Source organism: Pagrus major, chromosome 14 (genome assembly GCF_040436345.1).
Source record: "Pagrus major chromosome 14, Pma_NU_1.0".
Classification (NCBI taxonomy): Eukaryota; Metazoa; Chordata; class Actinopteri; order Spariformes; family Sparidae; genus Pagrus; species Pagrus major.
The window spans coordinates 11,254,299-11,273,747 of NC_133228.1; the positions used below are offsets into that span (position 1 = coordinate 11,254,299).

The following is a 19,449-nucleotide window of genomic DNA, read 5'->3' on the forward strand; positions in this document are numbered from 1 at the left end:
GACTGGTGCTTCGACTCATGTGTACAGAGAGGAAAGAAAAAAAAAATCAAACAACACACAACCGGTGACATGAAGAGTCTGTGTTCTACTGAACAGCAAAGTTTTACTTTTTTCACCACATTATTATTGTTGAACAAAGCATTTCTGTTTCTTTCACAGCTTATAAAAACAAATCCTGTTTTTGTCTGATGCTTTTGATTTAAAACCTTTTCTGCAAACTGACTTTATTTTAAAGGATAGTAACTTTTATTTTTAATATATATTTTTACATTTAATAATACAATCTTTGGTGCTATTTTACACATTTACATCACATTAGTGAAGGAGTGTGTTTTTAAAACATTCCAGGGAATTCATATTAATAATTAATTTGAATCTGTTTCTTTAAAGAGTATGTAGGCTAAATCTAAAAAGTGATGCACTTTATTTAATATGCACTTAAATTTTTTGTCTCCACTTTTCAAAGAGTGACTGCAGGGGTCTATCCCCAGCACAAAATGGAGTGTAGCATTTAATTTCCTCTGTTTACTATCACTTATTGTTTGATGTCTTTATTCTGCTAAAAAACAGATTTTATAAAGTAGATAATAACTATATAACTACCTATGTATGTATGTTTTTGCAATGTGTGTGTTTAAAAGTAAAAAGAGAAAACATTAAAAAAAATACACACATGCAGATGGAGAATAATCTGCTCTAATCTGCTCCACTAATATTCTCAATCCTTTACAGGCAAATTTAAAATTAGTCTATTTTTCTCCACTGATCTCATACAAATAAAATACTGCCATGCTAAAGTCCAAATTGTTACATTAAATCTGCTTTATTATCATCTGTTCACATAAAAAGCATCAGGTGAGGTCACATGCAGCTGTAAACGGCCGGCTTCTGATGTCACGGGGTCATTTTATTTTGGAACAACTTCTTTGATTGACAGATTGGTCCTTTAACTGCTCCGCCTCGCCTCATCCCCACAGCTGATTAATCAATAAAGTGTCTGTGAGGCATATCGGAGGGAAACTCAACAAGTCTGGGCTTGTTCTTCAAGTCACCTGTGGTGTCTTAAAACCAAAGCCCCTCGTTAACTTAACACAAGGAGGACGAAAGTGAAACAGGCTCATTAACGCAGGCAAACAGGTGTAAGAGACGCTGCTTTACGTCACGTGAGTGTTTCATGAGCTAGCATAACAAGACAAAATAATTAGCAGTGGAGCTAAACCTGTGGCTAGCATGAGAAATGAACTCCACTGTTAACTAAAGTGTGTTTTTAGCTGTGTTTGAAGGTGACACAGCCATATTTAAGGTGTTGAGTAGCACTTTATTTTATTTAACACGACGTTTGCAACGCTGAAATACATATTTTAACATGGTTAAGACTGTTTTTTTTAGCTAAATAGCTAAACCATGTGACTAGCTGGATGTGATGTTAAACATTATGGTGGAGGGGTGTGACGCAGATAAATAAAAACTGCTTATTATTTATTTAAAATAATCCAAGATGGAGTTGAAGTCTGTGTAGGACACTAAAAATGTGACTTTATAGTTATTTTGTCTGACTGATATTTGTGAACAGCTGTGTATTATTCCTTTAATAGCCCCTCTTGGTAATGAACTCCAGTTTATAATTTCATGGTTGTACTTTTGGCTATTTTTATTTTTTAAAATCAGAATAACGTGAATGACAGAATTAAAATGACGTTTTTTCACAGGAATGACATCAGGTAAGTTCACAAAAGCAAATAGTGCTTTTTAGACCCGCGGAGGGAGCAGGAAGGGGGGGAGTGAGGCAGCCCTTAATAATCATCCCAACACAGCCTGGTTTTTGCAGATATTTCAATGTGATGCGCCGTTTTCTTTTTTTTTTCCTCCTTTAGGAGACATTAAATAAGCAGCGCGACTGTGCGGGCTGCTGCACACCCAGGCTGGTTGTATAACGGGGGATTCACCTCAGCTGAACTTGACGCATCTGGTTCATCGGCGGCGCAGGACGCGCGGCGCAGTCTGCAGCCTGTTTGTCCCCACTGAACCGAGCTGGATGGCCGCGGAGAGAGACACGGACACGGGGGAGGGGGGGCGAAGCACAACACTTCCGTGGCCCGGTTACCGCTCGCAGAGACCGTCTCACACCACGTCCAGACATGACGACTTTTCTCTACAATTATTGTCGCCTTGTGCTTTTTATTTTCTGCTCTATTTGGGTCCAGACAATAGAAGACGAGGCACCGTCTAGAAAAATATAAAGCACGCGGACTTGGGAGTTTGGACACCCCGGAGGAAGAGACCATCCAACTTGAACTTGAAACCTGTCGGTGCGTAGTCTTTAATTTACCCTTTTATCTTTGTAGAGCGGTTTTTTTTTTACAGGTTTGCGTTTGCGTAAAGTGCGTAAAAATGACAGCAAAGCTGTCGTCATTGTCATTTTTAAGCGTACTTTTTATTTAAAGCGCAAGCATGTAGCCATATATTTCCCCCAGACTGGGTCAGTGGATATTGACACTGTTATGACTGAACCGATCCACAGTCCTCAGGGGGAAGTTTCAAGGGTGCGAAAAACAAGCGCATTGAACAGCAGCTTAACATAATCGTCTGTAAATTTGAGAACAAGTCCCCAAACATCTTCCAGCCTTTACGTGGAGATGAAATGGTCGCCAGACTGTAAATTCTCCCTCGCAATACAAGAAAAGAGGTCGCCTTTTCGTGCCCTAGTTTCCCTTCGCAGAGAGGCATAATCTTCCCCTTTGTTGTCCCCGATGCAAACAAAGATAGGCAGCCGGGCAGATCACGTCAATCCAGCGGAAAAACATCCCCGCTGTCCATGTGAGCAATTTATAGGATTTCAGCAAAATGTGCATTTAATTAGAAAAGCGTCTCCCGAGCTGTTTACCCTGAGATAATCAGTGTATGTAAGACATGACAGCGCATGGTAGAGCTGTGCGGTTTCCCCTGATGTGTCACTGAGGTTTCCCTCAGAGAAGTTTTTGATGAAATTAATTCATTGAAATCTGAGAGGAGCTAACTCAGCAGTAGCTGTATGTATTTTTAATGGTTAAAAGGCCTGTGTGGGGCTGCCAGTCTCTCTCTCAGGTGTGCAGTGAGCGGCTTTAAGACTAAAATATGTTCAATTTAACTTGAATCCTATTCAGAAATCAGACTGAAGATGTCTGCGATCATATATATAAGCATTATGTGCAAGTGTGTGGTTGGACAGTTATACAGGAGCTGCACATTCATCAGGTAGTAGAATTTCCTATTAGAGATCAGAAAAAATAAGACACTTTTAGGTTCCTATAGAGTTCGTTTTATATCCTAAATCATTTTTCATTTCATTTTTCATCTTGTAGCCATAGATTATAAATTGATAAAAAAATGTTCCTTAATAATAATCCATTTTGGCCGTTGTTTTACTCTGAAAAGCAAAGTAAAAATGCAACAGTGCATTTAAGATGGCAGGCAGAGTGATGTTTTGCAGTGGAATCACATTAAGTTATACACTGTGTAAAAATTCAGGATTTAAAATTTGAGTGTCTTACTTAATAGCACATTTCAACATGTCACCATGTTGTTCTTCGTTGTCTCTTTTTGGGTTAGTTGTCTCAGATCATACCACAGATATCCTTCGTGGCAGAGATAACTTTTGCCCACAGCAGTCACCTTACACTCAAGTCAAAGTGGCACACACACCACAGTTTATCAGCTTATCTTAAGGGGTTGTTTGCCCGTTCTGATCATCTCTGGCATCGAGCACACCTGGCTATCTATTTTGCTTTGTGTCTGTATGTGAGTGTGTGTTCTCAAAGCTTTGTCTGCACGCTGGCCAACCGGCCGGGTAAGATTCTGCTCATACTGGAGTGTCAGTCGAAATTGCAACGTAGCAGTGTTTCTCAAGAAAAGATCTGTGTTGGCTGTCAGAAACATGGTGTTGTGCTATTTTACATTCTCTCCCCCCGTCCATGTCTCTTTTTCTCTCTTTCACTGTAAAGAGGAACTGAACTGTCAGAGGCCGAAATGTGAACACGATCGGAGTGACCTTTGGCCGCAGCCCTTGGTCTCTCACACACTCTTTCATGAGATGTATTAATACCCAGATATTGCATGTTTATTAAACCCAGTCGCTGCTATAAACAGGAAAATGCCATTGTGCCTTCGAGAAAACGGAGCCGAAACACAGGTGGCCCTCAGACAATGGACTGAGGCTCATTTCTCCACTGTGAGTCAGTGGGACAGGAGAAAGCACATGGCTGCAGAGTGAAAATTGGCGTGATTATCATCTGATGTATCCCGCCACCTTGTAGCTCAGAGCCCCGTTGTGGGCCATACTGGCAGTGGCAAATGTGGAGAGGAGAAGAGGCTTGGATTCACCAAAATTTTCTCTCATTTGCTTTCAGAACAGCTTCATCCTCCCTCCCACTCTCCCTCCCGCTCTCTCATATCTCACGCAATTGATTGAAACCCTAAACGGCAAGATCAGGCCGTGCGCAATCCAGCCTTTCTATGAATAGTTGATTGGATGTGATGGTGATGTGGTGTGTTGTTTCTTTAAGGCCATTTCAGGTCAGAGGACGGGAGGCAGTGGGGGGATTTTCGGCGTGCACGGCTGATACAGCAATGTGGTGTGTAGTGCTGTCCCATCCTGTCCTGAGCTGTGTTGTAGAGGCGCACAGAGACTCCTGTCACTCCCTAATCAGGTCGTCTGGCGTTTTGAAAATGCGTGCACGTATCACTTTATTTCCTGCCTGTGAAGGGACTTAAAAGGTGTTTTTTCTTAGCCTTTTTTCAATGCACATCATTTATTTTATTGTGCGTGTCTGAGCCACCTTGTCATGTTCTAATCTGAACAGATGGATGGTGCATTAACAGTAGGAGCAGTGGGCGTCTGTCACAAATTATTTCAAGGTTTTTTTTGTTGGTATTAATAGTGTGGCATGCCACGATCTGACAGTATAGTATGTAGCACCGTGAGTGTGTATTTCCAAGTGCAACAAGCGTTTGTGTGCATGCATGTTTGTTGTCCCGGTATGCCTTTGCTGTCCCCACCGAACACTTCATGTTTTAAATCTCTGCGCATCTCAGTGCAGGGCATTTAAGTGCTTGACCTAATTTCTCTGGCAGCGAAGAATCCACTAGTGAAGGCCTTCCTCTGTGTGTATTTTGTGTGTGTACGTATGTGCGCACGCGCGTGTTGCTCTGGGTGTTTCCTCCTTGCCTTTCTAACAGGAAGCTGATGTGGAGTTCAACTGAGGACAAGGAAAAGGCCTTTTCTTTCCACTGTGAATCATTTGAGAGAGAGAGAAAAAAAATGAAAAAAAGAGAGGGGAGAGGAAAAAAAAAGAGACCAGGCCGCTGCATTGATTCAACCCTCTGCAATGTGGCCTGCTTCTCTCTCTCTCTCTCTCTCTCTCTCTCTCTCTCTCTCTCTCTCTCTCCCCCTCTCCCTCTCTTCATTCTCTATACCTTATTGTCTATTTCAGCTTTTTTTTTTACTCTTTGTTTTATTTCTAGTTCTACTGATGTCGGATAGACAGCAGTGTTCTGGAGGGAATCTGCGGGTTTATGGAGAGTTCACGAGTCCTGTGAGAAGATGGGGAGGGAGGGAGAGGGTGAGGAAAGGAGAGACGAAAAGCAAATGAAGCAGGGCTCTGTGGGGAGCAGTGCAGGTTCTTCCGGTTCAGTTTTAACATACCCACAGCTGAAAGAGGCTGCCCGCGTTATGTACTTAGGAGGCAAAGAAAACCATAAAACACCTACACAAACTGTACTAGTGGCTTTATTAAGGCCAGTGTTGAAGCGCTGTGAAGGATTATGAATCCCCTTTGTGTTCTTTAAAGCTGTGATTGTATGGAAAAAACAACAGCTAAAAATAACTGATAAACCCTTCTGTGTGAGAGATGAATGGTTAAAATATTTAAGCAAGTTTCCTGTTGCAGCCACCACACAAAAGCAAGACTCCCCAAACTGTAATCATTGTTTGGTTGCAGATGTGACATGGATTGATTCAGTTTGAAGGTCACTGAGTTCGAATTTTGTTCTCAGACACATTTCATGTTGGATGACATTTGTTCCAAGAATCAAATGGAGGCCAAGGTAATTGTTAGAAATGTTGAAACAGCATGAACTAAACCATAATTGTACATAATCTCATTTTCAAGCAGGTTTTGTGTACATATTGCAGTAAAAGGGGATTTTTAGGAATTAAATAGGACCAGATATTCTCACTGAAACCACCTACTCAGCCTCTTTCATGTGTTTGCAAAATCTTAAAACTGTTTGATTTGTGTGTCTGCAAGATTGAACCAGAACGTGGTGGGATTGACACACTGGCGCTGCAGCACGACAGAAATATTCATGAATACACGTTTGTCAAAGAACAAAGGAGATATACTTTGGATTTTAATGAACTGCACTGTTCATGGAATAAAACAGTGGCCTTTTATTGGCTTTTACTTGTTGAGTGTGGATATAGAACTTTGTGTCTATATAGCAGAAGCACGCGTTTGTTCGGAGAACATGTCCATCTAAGCCTCCGCCTTGCCCGGAGGCCTCCAGACGCGTCAGGGCCGGGGCTGTTGCTTTGTGCTTTGGCCTTCCTAAAGGGCAGATAATGAATGTGTTTTATTATTAGAGTCTAAAAGAACACATTTATAATGTTGAGTGGTTGCTCCCTTTTCTGCAATCTGCATCTCAGTTATCTCAAAGCAAAAAAATTCTTCTCTGCTCATCTCTATTTCAGTTGTTTAATGAATAGTAATAGCTTTCACCTCGATTCAGCTTATCAGTGTACTTCATGAAAATACTTTGCGTCTGATATTTTGCGTGTAAGGAAAAATAGTAAATCATTAAATATGAATCACTAACAAAACTTACGCATGCAAAGAAGAACGAATAAATTCCAGCTGGTCTTTTGCCCAACAGCACTGACATGTAACGGCAGAAATGTTCCAGTAAGAATGTCCTGTGCTGGCACAATGTGGGGGAACGACACGCAACAAAACTGCACACCACACGTCCCAATCAATCATTGATCTTAATACATTTTCACAGGGCAGGTTGCAACAACAGGGCAGTGACTTTCCACACTTTTGTTTGTGATTTGAGTCCTTTTCTTCATCTTCTGTCTTTGGTGCAGAGCAAGTGAGGACACAAGCGGACGTGAGACCACGAGGCCTCAGATACTGCAATGCAGGTGAGCACATGGTCGTGCTAACACGCACAAACATCGTGTACAAAGGAATCTGGGAAATATGTATAATTTCAACCTAAGGCACTGCGGTCACACTCTTACTGAGTAGAATAACATGAATTTTAGGATTCAGACCTGAAAGGTAAAAGGATCAGAGCTACTGTATTATTGTAATGTTGCAATTTTATGCCTCCGAAATATTGCAAAGTTGCACATCTCTTTTTTTCTTTGTTAAATACAAATATGTAAAGTAAACTGCATCAATGTAACACATCTGGCTTTATGTTTCTCTGTTAGTTAGACATCTCATTAAAAATGCATTGTTAATCTAGAAAGGACTGATCTGGTTTTATAAAATTCTAAGAATAAAATGTAAGTTGAAACTTGATCTATCAAATCGGATTTCTTGATAATATCTCCAGAGTTTCGAAGGAGAAGAATCCCACAATCGGTTGCATACAAAGATGATTGAAGCTCAAATTGACAGTCGGTCTAATGCGTCAATACAGACGATCATATCTTTAATAGACCGTAATAAGCAGAATCAGATTTGAGTGATGAGCCGTGGTTTGTCCAGCAACACCATCAGCATTCTGATTTTTCCCAGTGAAGGAGAACGATGCCTGTCTTTAGTTTTGAAGCGTTGTAATTCTGTAGGAGAGTTAGGGGGATTTGATCATGATGGATTTTACGTAAGACAAGTCCCTGGGAAGAAATAAAATAGTTGCGTGGTAATTTTTTGTTTTGATGTTGATCCTACAATCATGATGGCGTTGACTCTTCGTAATCAGAACATTATGTTGTAGTCATGGAATTGATGCTATTTGAAAATGTGGTTTTGAGTGGATTGTGGATTGAATGAGTAAAATCACTCAGTATGGACAGCTATGATTCTTCCGGCTTGAAATTGCTGGAATAAAAGTTAAAGGAAAGATTTATGAGTTGTTTCGAACAAAATTTGTGAAACCAAGTCTGATTGATGTGGATGGCACAAAAATGTGCCATCCAGTTGTAATACTTCACTTGTAATGGGTGTACCTATTGCTGGCCTCGGTGAAATCCTGCCTGCAAGTAGAATATCTTGTTTGTTTGACTTTGCATTTACAACCCGGTGGGGGGACTTTATTGGCGCAGTATATTTCCTGTAGTGTAAGACAGGGTCGTGACATTTTCAAGGTATGATAACCATCTCAGAAAATCCAGGTATACAGTATTACAGAATTAACACTTTCTGTTATAATGACCTTAAATAGGTTGGAAACAGAGGGATTTTTTTGGTTGAACAAATGCTTTGCAATAATCTCACAAAATACTATGTCCTGACAGATATAAAACGTGATTTTACTTGAATGAAAAAACAAAAAAATTAATAGAGTAGAACTTGCCACCGTATATAATCAAATATACACTGTATGATAACTGTTAATTTTCATACCACAGTATACCTTGAAAATGGTGTATTGCTGCAACTTATCAGGCTCAGAATTATCTTAAACTGCTCAAAACCTGATGTTCCTCTTAATCTTTAGTGTTTCCTAGAGAGAAAAAAAACCTGCGTCACACTAACGACAGTGTTACATGCCAGAATATTCACTGAAGCCAAATTATTTAATGCTTGTATTGAATGAAAAATTAAATCCAAGATGCTCTCTTTTTTACAACACAAAATGGAAAAGTTTAGCATGTCTCTCGCATCAATTCATACCATTCGCCCATAATTCAGCACGACACATTTAGTATGTTTGGAAACATTAAGAGCTTCACTGGAATGTGAAATAAAGTTTTGTGGGTTTGAACAATGCTTGGCAGCAGGATGTGAGTTTCACTGATGGAGTGAGACAGAAGAGTTTTTTAAAATTTTTATTTTGTTGTGAAAGCTCATCCAGTTTAGACCTGGGTCATTATCCTGTGATGTCCGGGGGTTGAGATTTGACTGGAGACCCTCAGTGCACTTTAGCTATTCTGTCATGTCTAGTGGGAAATGTGTTAAAAGGCATTCAAATCATTTGCTGAAGAGTACCACCAAATGTAAAACTTGTCTGTTAAAATCCTACGTGCTAATTTTTTTTAGTAAAAGTGAAGATGAATTAGCAGGAAAACATTCCAGAAATCAAGTACATATTCTGTTTAATAGACCTCTTCAGTTAAATAATGGATATGTAAATCTTTTGTGTTTTAATATTGTAGCTGATCCAGGTGATACTAGATCTAATGATTTGAATGTTTAGAAATGTATCCAACTGAATTATAAAAGCAATATGTTTTGCTTATAAACACTCACGTGTCAAAGTCGCTAATAAGTTTGGCAGACAGATAAATGTATAGGAGTGAAAATTACAAAAAGTGTATTGTAGTGGAGTACAGATAAAGTTTTACAAAATAAAGATAGCTTTAGTAGTAGTAGTAAAGAAGAACTAAATGCAGATCACTCCATTATAGCTATTAGCAAATAAAGCAGAAATGACAAGTTATTTGAATTAATAAGTAAGAAATGAAGAATTTTCTTGTCCTTGTCTAAGCCTGCTTCACTCATTGTCTTATTCTCTATTTCAAAACTGCTCAGGCTCCCAAAATAAGACTTTAACAGTCAAAACAAAACTAATTGTAGATTCTGTCTTACTTCGGCCTGGTCCCTCATCTCTCTGTCTTTCTCTGGCGTCTTTTTTCCCCCTCCACTTCCACTGCCTCTCTCCCTGCAGAGTTTTAGCTCATGTGTGACCTCTGCAGGTGTCACTCAACATACAGCATGTCCGTCAGACCCATTGCAAAATGTTGAATTAGCTTACTTTTCTTGCAAATCCTACCCCTGAAAATGAAAAATGATGGTTAACTTAATATTAATTTTTTTAAAAGAAGTTGCCATAATTTTTGATTAAAAGTTTTTACACAAGAACAAAAGCCTAAATGGAAAATTTCAGGTTCATCAACAATCAATGAGTTAGAATTTTTTTCTGGTTGTGATCTCTCGTCTTAATTATACCTATTCTTTCGTATATTGCAGACAACTCCTAAATATATTCAGGCCCAAAGTAAAACAAAAACTTAGTTAAATGATAATTCAGTAATTAAAAGGAAGAACAAAAAATATGATTAAAATAAAAATTTATGGATTCTGTAATATAAGACAGGAAATGTATTGTTTGGAAAAAGTGCAAGGGGCAGGTAAAGGTCAAATAAATTATTTTTTCTTAACCCGTCTATGTTTTCATCCCCCAGCAGATTAGGGTTGGAATAAAAATAAAGGGTAATATTTAAATGGATTTTAGGTTACTAAACTTAGATAAAAGGAATGGGAAATGGATAAAAATTGCAGTGTATAATTTCCTAAACAAATTACGACATAATATGATAATGTGACCAGGGTTAGGGGCAGGGCAAGGGTTAGTAAGAATTTTTTAATGTTTCATTAAAAACAACAGTGATATTTAAGTGGATTTTTTATCTTTTTTTTTCATGAATAGTTTATGCCCGAAAACATCAGCCAAAATAGTGTCAAGGCTCAGGCCTGACTCGGGTTTAAAATGCTAAGGTCTGGAATAGAGCAGCACTCCTCAGACCGTACCCATCCCAATCGACGAGGTACTCAAGACACCTCTCAACCTGGTGGGACTTTAGGAGGAACCTGAGAGTGAAGGCAGGTTAGCCACCAATCAGCCAGGGGAGGGTGGGTGTCTGGGGCAGTGCTAACTCACTCAGGGTTAACATGGACTGGGATAATTGACAGCCGTCTGCAGCCTGGTTAATCACTTTGGAGATAGGGAGATGGGACCCAGGAAGCAAGGAGCCAATTTCCCGGACTCCATCCTCCGAGGTAGCTCTCATGTAGCCAGTCAGACCTCTGTCCCGAGTTGTAGTGAGGGGCTTAAGCTCGATATAGTGTAAACCAGGCCCTCATCCAGCTGCATCAACAGTGATGAACAAAAGCATAGACAGGGGATGCTGGCCACCCTTTCTTGTTCAGGGAAGAGTGCAGGTTGATAGTCGAAGTAGCACTGGAGATCTGGAGGAGGCTGGTGGCAGAGCTGGAAATATTGTGTAGAGACTATATTCTCACCAGTGGTTTGGACCAGGACTGGGTTGTGAGATGAGATCCACTGCAGAGCCATCTCCATCTTCTGTTTTGTATGTTTTGTCTGGCCAATGGTCTGCAGGTGGAATAGCACAAAGGCTAATGGTGGCTCATTCAAAAACTCTTTCCAAAAACAAGATGCAAATTGAGGTCCCTGATAAGACACGTGTGCCAGTGTGACAACCCCCAGGATGACAGGCCAGGCAAGAAGAGTGCCCCCACTGGAGAAAGTGCGAGCCAAAGTGAGCTGGGACAAAAGACCTTTAGCAGGGCAACCACTGGGAGCTGCCTAGCGTGTACTGCTTTAATTTATGATAATTTCCTCAGAAGATTGGTGGGGAGAATCTCCACTGGCAGAAGTGTCCTCAGGCTGGAACTGGCGGAACAGGGCATCTTGCTTCACATTCTTAGAGCCTTTGGCGGTAGAAAAGTGAGAAGCTGAATCAGTTAAAAAAAGATTAAACCTGACCTGGTGGGAATTCAGACAGATGTAAAGGCAGATGTATTCCAGGTTCTTGTAGTCGGTCCAGACCAGCCCCCAACATGTATCTCAACAGTGGTCCTGGAAGGATCGCTGGGAGAGAACAGCACCCACTCTTGCATTAGAGGCATTGGCCTCCCCCACAAACTTGACTGATGCATCAGGAAGGGAGAGGACAGGAGCGAGAAAAGAGTCTGTAGAAATGGCAAATCTCAGGGAGCACGACAACTGCTTGCAAGAGGAGGGGACAGGCCAGTCCATTGCTGCCTTGACCTTGATAGGATCAGTCTGGATGCTGTCTGCAGTGATAGGGAATGCCTGTTTTTGATGGTAATGTTTTCAAGACCCTGGTAGTTGTAGGGATATGCATGCAGGGACTTGGTGTTTGTCCCCTTTGTTCATGAGAAAGAAGCCTGCCCCTGCTGATCATGGGGAGGGCTGGATGATCACTGCTGCTAGGGAGTCGCTGATTTATTTCTCCCTTGCTTGAGGTTTTAGGAGCAGACAGTCAATAAAGCCAGCCCTTGGGTGGAGACTTGCCCTCAGGAGGTCAATGGCGCAGTCGTAGGGATGATGACTCAGGCTGTATTGAAGACCCCTTACAAATCCGGATCCAGAGATCTGGAAACTCGTACACAGAGCAATCATAGGGAGACAGTGCAGACGATAAACAGCATAATAGTCACAACTCCAGAGGATCAGTACATGTGTGGATTATGTCTGACAAGCTATGGAAATGGCAGAATGACAGGCAGTTAAAGTGCATCTATCAGGTGTAAGGTGAGTGTCTTATGATAACCTGACATGCCCAGGTGTGCAGGGGCAGTTATATGATTCCTAGAGCAGAGGAGGTATCCACGGAGGGTGCAAGCTTCCATGGACTTGGCTCGGGGCTCTCGGCCAGTCCCAGCTGATTGGCAAACATGCCCTCCATAAAAAAAAATTTAAAAACTCAGGCAGGCAGAGGAATGGTGCTGGATAGAACTGGTATATAAATACGCGACTGGGATGATAGTAATATGGGAACAGGTGGACAGGGGAGGTCAGGTGATTGGGAATGGTGGGAACACAGGGGTTACTGCACAGAGAGTGGGAGTGGTACGATAAATGAAAGGAGAGTTGGTACATAGCAGGGGAAAAAAGCAGACAAGGAAAATGTGAGACTAGGAATGGGCCGACATTGTGACACATGGAGGTTAGTACTTCAGGCAGTTTCATGCTGCATATCTACAATATTAAATTAATTGACCAAAATACAAAAGTTACTTTCTTTTTCTTTAAATATACAAAGCAGGTGAATCCAGACAAAAGCCTTTATTGCAATTACAAATGTAAGAATTTAGTCAGAATTATTGATAAAACTTGAAACTCATGGGAGCTGCAACTTTTCAGAAATTGTATATTTTATACTTCAAATTAATAATATGAATTTAGTCTCCTCACATTTTTCAGTGTATTGGATTGAGAAGATATACAAAATGACTGAGGGTGGTTGGTTTACCTCCCACCTTTACCCTGCTTTAGAAATAAAACCCTTCATTTGATATAACCAGTTTAGTGGAGGTCCAGTAGGCAGCATGCCTCGGATCAGGTGTTCTCCAGATGTGCTAGTGAGAGCCATCCTCAGGCTCCGACTAATCTCTTATTTGGAGAGAAGAGATGGAACAAGAAAGCCCTCCATGACTATCAAGGGTCCACTGTGCTCTATACTGTTAAAACAGAGCTTATTCTTTTTTAGAGAAACTGCATCCTTGTGTCATATTTACAATCAAGTGAGTCTCTCTAATGTAGAAAGTCATATTTCATTTAAAGGTGCTTTGTTTGCCTTTTTTTTTTTTCTGAAAGCCTCCCACAGTGCCTTGAATGCTTTCATTTTCATTTACTATGTTTATATGCAAAAGAATTTTGTTTTTGTAATCGAGTTGTCCCAGTTGTGGCTCAGTTTGAAATGCTTGTATGCTTATTATGAAAAACTTTGAATGGGTTGTCTGGCATTAGACCTCGGTGATATGGCATAAAATTCATATTTCTGTATTTTCAGGCTGAATCGATATATATCTTGGTATTTTGTACACAGTCGGCTTAATGTTCAGTTGTAAGTCAAAGCCACATTTGAAATGTCACAAGCACTGTTATTAACTCAGTTTGAAACTAAACAGCTGCAAAACATGTAGATGAAAAATTACATAAAATTAATAACAGGGCTGTGTTGCCTTTTTTTTTTGCACATATGGTGCTACAGAGATTGAACGTTTTGCTGCACAATCCACAAAACTATAGCGCGAGTATGTAATTATTAAGTAGGTCCAAAAAGTTATTTTCCATGGCATTTCAAATAAATACGGGATTGGAAAAATGCAGACATTGGTGTAAATATCTTTACTTGTTTATGCATAAAGCACATAGCATAGAGACAGAGAGAGAGAGAGAGAGAGAGATACTTTTCCTGTGCTATCTAAGTCTTGTGTATGACATGTCTGTCTCACTGTGAGACAATAGACTACAACTTCCAAGTTGAATAGCCATGTGCTATGATTCACTGCACACACAAAAAACTACACAAACCCTCACCTCACACACACAAGTGTCTCTGTGTCCCACACGTGCAGTGCAGCGCTGTATTGCACGGGTGCTGCAGTGATTTCATTAACGGCACAGACACAATTTGGCGAAGCACGTGCAACTTATAGGTCTATGTCACACTGTAGACTAATTAACAGACTGATTAAAATAGAGTAGCGGCGCTGTGTCTCCCTCAATGTTGCTGGAGAACTTGTGAGCAAGTGGGGTGGAGCTGCACAGAGAGTGAGAGAGAGGAGAGACAGAAACTGGCATGGCTTTACAGAAGAAAGGTTTTATGTAGCGCAGTTTCACCCTATATCAATATAAACCATATTGTCTCAACTATATCGTTCAAAAATGTTTTTTTATATATCATATATAGTCAAGATACTGCCAGCCCTATGTTGCACGTAGACACCGTACTGACTTGGGATTATTTGCAACCCCTGTAGTAGAACTATTTGAGTAATGAGTCAAAGAGGGAAGCTGCTCTTTCACATTTCTTTTTATTATGTACTTTTTCTCACTATCTGGGCTCATGTACATGTATTTCTCTGCTTCTTTCACTCCATCTTATCTCTCTTTCCCACTGGGTCTCTCTCTTCATTTACTATTCTACATCCTGGACAGAATTAAAAAGAAGAATATGATATTCAGCACAGGGACACACCAAATATCTTTGCAAAAGCCAAGGTGGATTAAGCAGTGAATGATTATCAAGCATGACACTAGTCATGCTTGATAACAGGGACGTTCAGGGCCACTGGCATCCAATTACAAAGTATTACATTCAAGGTAATTATGGGGTAAAGTTCATGGCAGTGCAACAGTGTTTGCAATTTAGGAAGGGCAGAATTACGACAGAGGTTTAAGGTAACGTTATCTTGTGTGTCTGTGTTCATGAAGGCGAAGTAATGAGAGTGGATGGTTGCTCTCCACCAGACAACCAGAATGAACTGTGCAATGGCTAAAAGAATCTCTGTCTCTCTGTCTCTCTCTCTCCCTCAGACTGGGGGCTGCCCTGCCTCCACAGAGTGCTCGGCCACTGCTGCATTGTGGCCTGGGGCCTCATTTGAATGGGCCTTTAGTATTTTGTGTGAACAAGTCAGCGCCATTTGCATTTGTTCCAGTCACAAAGGTTTAACAGGTCAATAGGGACTCCCTGGCAGAAAACTAACACGCTAGGGTACCTTTTTTTTTTTTCTCCTTCCCTCACGTCTGCTCCTTCGCTGTGGTTGTCAGGCACCCGGCAGGCTTGTCCTGGTAGTATGTAACTTAAACATGTCGTGTGTGTATGTGTTTTAGGACAAGATTGGTGACAGCAGGGAGCAGGGTGAGAAAATAGGAGCTAATACTCTCCAGGCTATACTGACAAAGGTTTAATTAACACACAACTTATAGCAGCAGCTTGTTTGAGTGACAGAGAGAGTTTGTGTGTGTGTGTGTGTGTGTGTGTGTGTGTGTGTGTGTGTGTGTGTATGTGTGCATGTAAAAGAAGAGAGAGCAGAGACTCACACACAGTGAAGTATTTACACTGTTAATACAATTTGTAACATGGTGTGGAACAATACGTGACGATATGTGGGAGCTAATTGCACCTCAGCAGCTTCAAGTGTGATGGCAGGATGAATGATCATTGTGCCATTTATAAAGAGATAAAGTAACACTTTGCTGAAGGAGTTTGTTACTTCTCTTCTCTGGGAACTTCACACATTATAGAAAAAAAGTTCAAAAGTTTTTTGTAGTTAGAAGCAAAATAAAACAACTTTTGTAGCATTGCTAGCATTCCTATTTTAAACTCATGGAGGCTGTTAGCTTAGATATGTCAAGCTAACTCAGTGCTAGCAGTGCTCATCTCCTTTTTATAACTTTGCTACCAGGGAGAAAAATCTTAAAATGATCTTTCTAATATATGTTATTATAATTGTAAAGGCGTCCAGTAAGTCATTCTGAAATACTTATATATGTTTGAGTAAAAATACTAGCTTGGTACTTTGTGATGTAGTGCTTTTAGCAAAACTATTACACCCAGTACTGGTCCTAACATTGTAAAACAGTTGTTTTTGTGCCAGTTGGTCTATTTGAGGAGGATATCTAGAGCGTATCATCTCATTAAACATTTATTGTGATTTTTGGATAGATAGCTGTATTCACTTTTATGGAAGTGTAGCCTCTGTCGCTCACAGTCCAAACCCAACAGCACAGTGTGCAGGTATTTTTGTATCGACTAAATGCTTACATGTAATTTATCTGTCAAAAAAAAAAAAGTGAACTTAGTGCACTTGAAATAATAGATTAATACTGTTCCATCACAGCATTTCAATCCACTTTATGTGGGTTTTGAGTACAGTAGGTTGTCCTAGTGCTCAGAGAGATTGTCCTGCATTTAAAATGTCAAAGGCTGCATCGTCCTAACAGCCAGGTGTGTTGCTGAAGGGTCCTCAGACACGGCAGTGACCCCCTCCTCCTGCTCACTCCACCTCAGTACGTCATGAGTCAACATACTGTGAAACCGTAGTATTCGCTTTTTACAAATAGAATAATATAACTCAATCATCCCCAGCCTCTTCTATCTCTTTTTCTACTTACAGTGTGGTTTTATCAATAATGTAATAACCTTCAACAAACAGCAGAGCACACAATTGGCATTCACAGTGACAATGAGCTGAGGGATTTTTTTGTATTTACTGTATAGTTCAGAATGAAACTTAATGCTTAATGCCCTGTTCAAAGCCAAGTCTTTCTGTGGTTTTAAAACAGGAATAGAAGTGTGGATTTTCTTCTGCAACACATCATTTAAGCCGTCTGATTTTGGATTTGTTTGCATCAATAGCAGAATCCCGATTTGCGAATCCTCCACAGTGGAATAAACTCTTGCGTTGTTTGCGATTGAAAATATTAAATTGAGCATGTAAAGCTTAAGAAAGAAATAGTTTTCAATGTGTATAAGAATGTGTAGTTTACACATTGTATGAATGCCGTGAACACCAAATATACTGTAGCTATACAATAATAACAAGAAAAAAAATGTTTTCCGCATCAAGAGCAGATGAATAATTTTTTTAGAGAAAAACTGAGAAAAAAATGCATTTTCAAACCTACACGTTTCTTGCTTGTGAGAGTCTGTCCTCCCTGTTTTAAAGCTTGTTCCAGACATTAGCTAGTTTAATCACTGTGTACACCAACATGCACACTATAAGGAACTTGCCTTGGAGACTTGGCGCACGTAGCATAAATATAGCAGAATATACAGACACAGTGTATATAGTAGGATACAAAACTATGTACACATCATGCACAACTGTACACATGATTAAAACATGCACCGGTTGTATATATATCAGCACATTGAAGAGTATTTTACAGGAGTATTTGACAGACAGCAGAGGAGGGAAAAATCAAATATTTTGTGGCAGACCTGAGTGGGAGGCATGCTTACAATTGCTCCTGTCATGCTGATCTGAGCCCGCCTGGCCACAGCACCATGCTCTGCTGTGCTGTATTTTGTTTCGATTGTTTGTGTTGAGCCGTGTGACCCACTATTTGGACTTCTGTTCCATTATCTTTCAAAAAACTTGCAGCAAAGAAAAGCAAAGAAGTGAGAGCCCAGCGTCAGGTGCTACAAGCTGCTAGCTAGGCCCGTAGCCAGGCCCAGAGAGCCAGACCTGGCAGCTCCGAGGCTGCGACGTGTGAAACACTGCACACAAAGGAGCTTGCTCCATCTGTATGCACCCTACATAGGCAGGCTTTTGTTGCAGCCGACAGGCACATGACTGCTAGCATCTTAACCCCTGAGAGCCAGCGTCTCTTTTCCCCTCTCACTAGACTGCACACTGCAGTAGAGATCACAGTGAGTTAATACTTGAAGGAAAAAAGCAACACTTGATTTAAAGTTAGAGCAACAGTAGTGGTTCATGTGTGATTTATGTGTTTGGTGTTTTCTGTGGACACTTTGCTATAAAAAAACTCCCCAGGAACTATTTCTAAAAAGAAAAGTATAATTCTAGTATAATGTTTGTCGACTCTTACTTATTAAATATGAATTCTTTGACATGTTTGTTGTTATTCAGGCAAAACTTTGTTAAAGCAAAATGAATGCTATACATTGTTTGAAGAATTGGATCAGGGCTTCATTTTTAACAATGATTTGGGGTTAATTTTGAGGTCAGCCATGAATAGGGAAAGACCAGAGAACAAAACAACAAAAAAGTGTTTTCACATGAAATATATGTAAAAATATGCAGATGAATATTTCCTGTGCTGCTGTATAGATTTGCAAACAGCATTTATGCAGGTCAGATGTAGGTTGGTTTCCACATTTCGCCTTTAATTGCGTTATCCCTTTTCCTGCCAGGCCAACTTTGCTTATTTGTCTGTACGTTTTGCATAAAGTTTTAGGGACAGTTGAGAAATGAGATCGCCGACTCCCGCTGGGAGACCCCTCTGTAAAATCCAATTAAAGATAAATCACGAGCATCAAGACTCGACGGCTGCCGCAGTTAGGAGATGCTCCAAACTATTAGCACTCTTCATTTTTCAATTTTTAGCATGCTACGTGGACTTCCTTGAGTAGATCATCAAGTCACACACACTCACACACACACCCAAACGTTCTCTCTCTGGGAATATTTCCCTTTTTAAATTGCTGTAAACCAGCAATAAGAAAAAGATAAAAAATATTTTCTAAATTCAGAATCCTTTCTTCTGAATTTCCTGCTCACAAAAATAGATAAGTTGTTAGATAATAGTTGGTTTTATATAGACCTACTCGCGTTCTTCGCGTTGCGTTGTATAACCCAGACAACTCCCAACGTGCGTGTGCATGTTTGTGTGCATGTGCGACGCGGGGTATAATGTGTGCGCAGACTCGTGCTCGATATGAAATGAAACAAACACTCTCTTTGAAACGTTCCTGAACCCTTAGTCAGCTGAACTGAAGACAAACATGCTGTCACTCAAACAGACAAATGTAACATTTTTGGTGACAAGAAGAGAACAGAGCGGAAATCACAGGAAGTACAGAGAGGTTGCAGTTAAAATAAAAATTCACATCATGCACACACACACACCTCTACCAGAAAATATCCTTGTATGAAATGTGGGTGTATGGTCCTGATGGGGGCTGGGGTGCGAAGGGCTCCTATCTGGGCCGAGCCAGGT

General features: G+C 40.4%; 1 long non-coding RNA gene across 2 annotated transcripts in view; it reads left to right on the top strand.

Moving 5' to 3' along the window:
- The first annotated feature begins 1,093 nt into the window (after window positions 1-1,093).
- LOC141008505 (uncharacterized) overlaps window positions 1,094-19,449 on the top strand; it is a 34,636-nt gene continuing 16,280 nt past the window's right edge. The window contains exons 1-3 of one of the 2 annotated variants that reach the window (XR_012180079.1): window positions 1,094-1,163; window positions 1,875-2,309; window positions 7,124-7,180. This is a non-coding gene — a long non-coding RNA (uncharacterized lncRNA). The remainder of the gene's footprint in view (window positions 1,164-1,874; window positions 2,310-7,123; window positions 7,181-19,449) is intronic. The other variant, XR_012180080.1, reaches the window with a different exon arrangement.